The sequence below is a fragment of the Sinocyclocheilus rhinocerous genome, unplaced genomic scaffold (assembly GCF_001515625.1).
Source record: "Sinocyclocheilus rhinocerous isolate Xijiao unplaced genomic scaffold, SAMN03320098_v1.1 scaffold239, whole genome shotgun sequence".
Lineage (NCBI taxonomy): Eukaryota > Metazoa > Chordata > Actinopteri > Cypriniformes > Cyprinidae > Sinocyclocheilus > Sinocyclocheilus rhinocerous.
The window spans coordinates 754,713-763,116 of NW_015653198.1; positions in this window are offsets into that span (position 1 = coordinate 754,713).

Sequence of the window (8,404 nt, forward strand, 5' to 3'; positions counted from 1 at the left end):
GTTACCATGGCATTTGTTTGGCACACCAGCGCCCGCGCCGTGCCCAGGACAAGAGGGTTACCATGGCATCAGCAGGTGCCTCATAAAGCAAATGATTGCTGGGGGGTTTGTGTGAGCGTGTTTTCTGTGTGGCTCTGTCGCCCCAAATACCTAAATGTTATGCCAGCATCCTTTAAATACTAAAGGGCACGGATAATGCCAGGCTGCTTCTTATCCTCACTAGTCTTTCCACTGGAAATCATTTATCTATCTGTCCGTCCATCTGTCTATCTCTCGAGCGCTCACCTCACACTTGTGGCACGGCCTGCCAGCTCATCTGCCACTTGATTCGTCTCCAGCTGCCTTCACCCAACAGCAAACCAATTTAATAAAAGAGCACGTCAAAAGAAATCCAGCCAAAGCCTTGATCAATGATGGGCGATACCTCGCAGCAAGGAAAGCGCTTTTCTTATGCAAAGTCGAAGGATCTGGAAAATGCGCATTTCTTATATACGCTGCCTTGTATGTGCAATGATTTCTCGTAAAGACAGCCAAAGCATGTAAAAGGTGCGTTTTCAAAGCCTAAGTATGTAAGCTGTGCAGAGCTAGTACAACAACACCTGTCCGAGCACCTGCTTCATTAAGAAACTGATTATAGGGATCCCACAAAATGCTGATTTAATTGATGTATGACATTATGAACAGACACGATAATGCGTAATCCCTCAGATTTGCAAGAACGCAGTTGAACGGAAGCACAAATGCTGCAAAACGAGAATGATATGACTGTAGAAATGGCAAAATTGCAAAAATGGCAAAACTCCAAATATTTAAGTCTGACCAGAGGAAAATAATGTCTAAAATAAAAAAATACTCAAATTATAAAGAGTGTAAAATAAAAGGGCATGTTGGGAAAAAAAATTGCATGGGATGTGATGCATAAAAATAAAATAAAATAAAAGAATTAAAAAAAATAAATAAATAAAATTAAATAAAATTAAATAAAATTAAATAAAATTAAATAAAATTAAAAAATATTAAATAAAATTAAATAAAATTAAATAAAATTAAATAAAATTAAATAAAATTAAATAAAATTAAACAATCCCAAACTCTCTACCTTCACTGTCAATACACAAAATAGTAGTAAATTGTAAACTGGATTTGGTGAGACAATCAAACAACAGGTTAAAACCTCTGCTGCTAAAACCAGGCAAAAGGAATAATGATATATTATTACTTTTCAGATTGCAAGAACACAACTACTGCTGCAGCATACAAATGATATAACTGTAGAAATGACAAGACTCCAAATATTTAAGCCTGTCCAGAGGAAAATAAAATAAATCAAATCAAAATATAAATACAAATAAAATAATAAAATATCATTAATTAAACAAATTAATTAAATTTAAAAAAAAGAAATATTAATGAATTATATATCTATTTGTATAAAAGAGATGGAGTTTTTGTAGTTCTGTCCACATAAACCAACCTGCAGTTATAGAGCAATATATTAGATATGTTCTCCAATCATGATTTGGATTTTCCACAAAACTTTTCTTTATTTTATCAGACAGTATACTTCAATTTCTGATTAACATGTGCATGCATGTGCATTCAGAAAATAAAACTTCTCATGTTTGGATGCATTTCTTACACTTAGAAATGTAAAAAAAAAAAAAAAAAGAGATGTGAAAAGAATAGAATTGGATTGAATAGGGTCATTTCAAAAACTAAAACAAATGTCTTCAAGGAGGCGTTTCTGATTTAATCAAGAGAATCAATTTCTTAGAAATGTTTAGGTAATAGATTTGAGTAACATTACACAGGTCAGCATAAGGAGTCCATCGTGCTGTTTTATTCCTCCGATGGTTTTAATACAGCCTAATGCATCTCTTATGTGCTGATAATCACTACAAAGCAAAAGGCACATGTTTAGTGTAACGTAACGTGTGGAAATTCCTGCAAAATCTGATGACAAACATTTGGATAAATATTCAAAATAAAGGAACGAGACAGAAAACCTCCATGTAAACAGTTGCGCTCATTGAGATTCATTTTGACTGATTTGAGAAAATATTGATTTAAAATATAAATACTTTAATACACAGTTTGTCATATTAATAATTGTGGGTCTAAACGGGTTACATATGAAATTACTATACAAAAACCAACACTACAAAACTGCCTTAAATAAACAAATATATCTTATTAAATCACAATATAATAATGATTAAGTTATTATTTGTTAAATTATTTATGCACTGTTTATTTAACATTGTGATTAAATATAAGGTTTCCACTACTGACTGTGTTTTAAAACACTAAATTACACTCTTCACTATTATTTATGGTTTCACTACATGCGTATTTGTTTAATGCAGTCTAGTTAAATACAGTTCTTTCATTCAACTTAAGGACATAAAAGCAGGAAAATGTTCCATGTCATTTTAATTCTCAATGAAAGTGCCCATTTCAATGTGTTTGGAATTGAAACACGACTTACTATGTGTGAAAGCATGGTAACAGTTAGTGGTTTGACTCACTGTCGCTGTTATAGTACATAAACATGCAGTAAGAGCAGGGCTGGACAGGTGCGCGTGCTGCAGCGCCCTCTGCTGGATACAGAAATACACACGCGTCTCATTAGGGGTCTTCAACCTTTTTAAAGACCTCTTGAAACGGTATAAGAGATGGAGCAGGACCCAGTGTTAGATTAACCAATAATTTGTGGACCACCTGCAGTTTTGCGGCAGACCTACTGTTGAAGACAATTCTTACATCCTTCTGAGAGCAGTTTGTTTTAGGACATATAATATGTAATATTATTATAATATAAAGATATGTGGATAAAATAATGTTAAATATAATAAAACTAATAAAATATGTTTTATGCGCCAAACACTAAAACAGTCAAATCAAATCTAAATGCTAAAAGAAGTGTTACTTATTAATGGGATACTATTATAGTTTTTTTTTAATATATATATTTAGAATTTTAATTAGTGTGTGTGTGTGTGTGAGAGAGAGAGAGTGTGTGTGTGTGTGAGAGAGAGAGTGTGTGTGTGTGTGTGTTGTGTAATGTTTGTTTTAAATATGTCTATAATGTTTTTATTACAACCAGTTGAATTGAATTTTTTAAATATTTTATTTCAGTTCATGTTTATATTTCAAGTAACGAAAATGCTACTTGAAATGAAAGCATTTAAAAACTTAATAAATGAATATCATTGAATTATAAAATATATCAAAGTTTTCAAGTTATATGAGGTTTTAGTAATTTTATTGTATGTTTTTGTCATTTTATTTATTTACTTTTTGTTTTTTAGTTATTCATTTTAATTCAGTTTCAGTTATTTCGGATTTCAACTAAATAAAAATAAGAAATGTTGCTTTGGCTGAAATGCTTTAACTTTATTTCAGTTCAAATGTATTGCATTTAAAAAACAAAAATTTTATGATTGTATCATTATTTAGGCTAATTATAATGCCAAAAGGTCTTTGCAAGATAAAACCTAATTACAATACGTTTTTTCCTATACGACATTCAGTGGCTCCAAAAAAAAATAATAAAAAATTGAAATCTTAAAAATGTATGAATGTCATGAAATTACATAAAATATCAAAACAAGTGACATTTAAGTAAGTGAGTAAATGGAAAGAAAGCACAAGTACACTACAGATATTAAAACTGATTGGGTCACTAAGCAAAAATGGACATTAAAAAGCTGCACCATCAGTTATTTGTAGCAGTCACTTGCTTTGGCATTTTTGATCTAATTTCACACATATGATCATTCCAATAATATCTAGAAGATGCATGAGACAGCACGAGTAACTGAAGGCGCTCTCTCATGATCACATCAGGCGTCTGTTACTGTAAGAGACAGACTCGCAGTGAGAGCAGGGTTAAATCTGAGGTGTTTATTTTTTTGGCACATGAAGGTCTTGACTGTTTTATACATGTGGAAAGCAGCTCCAAACAGATTTCAGAGCAAGACAGGTGCCAACAAAACCATCTGTTTTGAGTTTCAGCTCTCCTCTCCTTTCTTTCCTACATGGATTGAACCGCATTGCTGCTCACTGTCAGCCAATCACAGAGCAGCGTGTCTCACCCTATATGACACACGGGTCACTCAGGACACCTTCCTGTACTGCGCTCACTTGTTTTCTTCCTGTTCAGACTAGGCTTTTTAAGTCTTTTGAAAGAGAACTGAATCAGTCACATATATGTCCCAGATGCAAAATCTCTGCTTTTAATACTGCTTATTTCTAATTTAATACTGATCTGTATACTACTGTTTTCAGTTTCATTAAACTTGTTACAAACCAATAATTTCATATATTTTTTAAAAATGCATATTTTTCTAGGGATTTACTTTATTATTAAAGAATTTAATCTGACAGTGGATTTTACCGATACCGATAACTTGGTTGGTCCATATACTGGCTGATAACTGAATAATCAACTGATAGTTTTTAAAATGGATACTACATGAAAACAAACATAACTCTCCAAGTAAAACAATCCTGAAGTTTATTACAAAAATAAAACAGTACTGAGCCATAAAAATGTACTATACACTGTAACAAAAAAATTAATCATGGTTCTTGTAATTTTCATTTACAAAATTAAGGTCATAATTAACTCACAAAAAAAATTGTGGTGCAGTGTTGTATTGAAAATATTGAGAACATTTCACTAATAAAACCAAGAGATGTTTTCCTAATTTTTTAAAGAAAACTTAAGCAGTTTTGGGGCTTGAATTTAGGAACTGATATAGCTGATAAAATTAAGGAAAGAAGGCTACCTATTTATTTTAAGAGAATTAGCTCAATTATGCAGTTTTATTTTGGCGGTGATTGTTAGTTCCCAGCATGCTTCGCATATGGCTGGATATGGAGAGCAAATATTGTTTAAATTAAGTGCTATTTTATGTGTTTTTGAGTAAAGGGAAACATCTGTTAATGTTTAGTTCTGTTTGACATTTGAAAGAGTTTCTGTTATGTTGACGTTTCTGTAGTTACCATCGTGCAGAAGAGTAGATTTTATGGTTAGGTTATGGATAACTATGTATTAACACTATGAGGCATGATGTTCAATGAGCAGTAGTTCTGCACACGCCAGTGCAGTTACAAGTTTTCTCCTACTTGAGCTGTCTGCTTGTATACAGTCTTTTAATTGTACAAGATAACTCAAAGTCAAATACAAACTGGCCTTACACAAAATCACAGAATTTTGAGAATAAGCTTAAAATAAATGAGCACTTTTCTAATAATATTAAATTCATTCGGTTATAGATTTAATAATTTAGGAGATTTTATTCAGGTAGATACGCAAAATTATAATGTGTAGATAGCACATAACAGTTTTTACAGTGTAGGCCTATTTTTAAATGAAATAAATATATAATTATTACATTGAATATTAATATATTAATTATACCTTGACTATTCATGTTAGTTCATATTCGTTAGTCTTAATGAATGTCAGCAAATACAACTTTAAAATTTAAAAATGTATTAGTAAAGGTTGAAATTAATCTTAATGAACATTACGTCTCTACCTTTTATTATGTAAACTCTCACACCTTATTTTCTTCTATTTTAGAACATTTGATGATTATCTATTCAAAAGTAACAAAATATGTACTACAGTGAAAAAAAAAAACTGAAATTGGATGGGTTTCAGATTTGTTCTTATGCTGCATGAATTATCAATTTGCTTTTCACATCACTAGCTTTAAATATGCAACTTCACTGAAAGACTAATGCATAAAAGTGACCAGCTGAATAAGAACTAAAGCAAATTGATGGTAACAATTTGGTAACAAATCGGACATGCGTGTCTTTGATCACATTCTTTTAACAGCTTGAGGTGCTGCTAATGTAGCATCCTCTCAGCCTTGATGGCAAAAATACTGTTGTTCTTTCTTGACTAATGCTGCATCTAGTCAACAAATTTATTACTTTACAATGATGCGAAAACACGTACTGTAGAGCAGTGTTTCCCAACCTTTTTTTAGTCGCGGCACCCTTTGGAAATTTTAACAAACTTGTGGCACCCTACAAAATTAATTTTGTCACAATATTTGAATGTCTAACATCGATATGATAATACATTTGACTGCTAAGTAGCGATTGTGTTTTTCAGCAATAGTGCGCGCACCCTTCATTTACAGAGAAAAGAAGGTCAGGGAAAAATCTGTAGATGGAAAAATCTTGACAGGCCTATCTGAAGTGTCCTGCTGTATGTAGTGTGCAGTCTCGCGTGTCAAAACAAACAGCACCTGGTGTTTGTGATTCGCCTCTAGAGGCTGCTCTCGCACTCTACTGTATAATGACAGCGGACCACCTCAGCCGCTCCAGCAACGGACGCAACCCGGAAAACTATCGGCATGGATTTTTGCCGATGGTTCCAGCAATCGACTATCGGTGCAGATTAATCGGCAAAACCAATCAATCGGTTGACCTCTAGTAAAAACCTCTCTGAGCAACCCAGCAACTGCTAACAACATCCTAGCAACCTAGAACTCCCTTGCAAACAGCATAGCAATGCAAAACCCTAGAAATGTGTTACAAGACAATAATTTCATATTTAAAAGAAACTAGGGATTTCCTTTATACTTTAAATTGTCCTTCCATATCATCTCGATTCGTATCTAGAGAGCAGAACATCACAGAGACATGATAGGGTCAACTCTTCTGACTTGGGCCAGTAAGAAACTACCTAGAAACCACTCAGAACATCCCAGCAACCGCAAAACAATACTATGGCTACACATTTGCCTTCTGGCAGTAAGCACCACTCAGAGAATCTAAAAACCTAGTTAAATTATTACCTTTTTGGATGCAAAACAAAAGCTGTAAAAAGTTCAATGCCATTTTAATTTGCAGTAAATGCGCAGTTTAAATGTGTTTTGGGATTGTAATGCTGTAACTTGCTTTCTGTTAAAATGTGGTGACAATTTGTGGTTTGACTAAATGTTGCTGTTTTAGCACATAAAAACTCAGCAACTAATGAGACTCTAATGGCAAACTCATTCATGAAGTTTATTCGTAATGCAGATAAAGCGCCATCTTCTGGTCATTCGTTAACACTGCTGGTAATTCAAACACTTTGTAAATCAAAGATAACCTCTTAAGATCAAACAAATACATTGTTTTTTTGTCTCTGAGACCTGACACATGCAACTGTTTAAGCTAATGTATCTTAAATATATGAGATGTAGCATGTATGTGAAAGATACTCTCAAATGACGTTAGATGACTCTGAGCGTTACTGTAAGAGACAGACTCGCAGTGAGAGGAGTTAAATCTGAGGTGTTTATTTTTTTGGCACATGAAGGTCTTGACGTTTTTATACATGTGGAAAACAGCTCCAAACAGATTTCAGAGCAAGACAGGTGCCAACAAAACCATCTGTTTTGAGTTTCAGATCTCCTTCCTACAACCCCAGTGCTGCTCAAAAACATCAGTAACCACATTGAAACGGCCTAGCAACCACCTAGATAGCAATGCGAAAGCCTAGTAAGTGTATAGCTACGTCCTAGCAACAATCTAGAACACCCTGGCAACAAGCTAAAAACCACTCCAAACATAGTAGTAACAGAAAAGCAATGGCCTAGAAATTGCCTAGAACTCCCCTGCAAAAAGCATAGCAATGCAAAACCATACCAACTGCATAGCAACATCCTAGCAACAACACAAGTTTTACACGGGAAAACCATTCAAAATTAAATAAATTTTTCAGCAATAAAAAATAAACATAGTTCCTAGTTTGCGAAGAAATGTAGTAACTTTGATTAGTTAATCGGAAAGCCTACTGCTTTGGTAAAGGAACGAGAGAACAGCACGTCCACAGTTTTCATTTTCTCTTACCCAGGTAACAAATTCAGGTTATAGAAACATTGTGTACGGTGGCCCAGTACCGCACAACACAACAAAATCTCCACAACACAACAAAATCGCCACAATACAGCGCACAGGACTAATTTTGTAGTGTTGTGCTAATTTTGTTGTGTTGTGGCTTGCTCCCATTGTGTTGCAGCTTGTTTCCGTTGTCTAGTGCTAATTTTGTTGTGTTGTGGCTTGTTTCCATTGTGTTGTGACTGGTTTCCGTTGTGCTGTGCTAATTTTGTTGTGTTGTGGCTTGTTTCCATTGTGTTGCGACTTGTTTCCATTGTGCTGTGCTAATTTTGTTGTGTTGTGGCTTGTTTCCATTGTGTTGCGACTTGTTTCCATTGTGCTGTGCTAATTTTGTTGTGTTGTGGCTTGTTTCCATTGTGTTGCGACTTGTTTCCGTTGTGTTCTGTTAATTTTGTTGTTTTGCGGCTTGTTTCGTATTGCGACTTGCTCCCGTTGTGTTGCAGCTTGTTTCCGTTGTGTTGTGCTAATTTTGTTGTGTTGTGGCTTGTTTCCA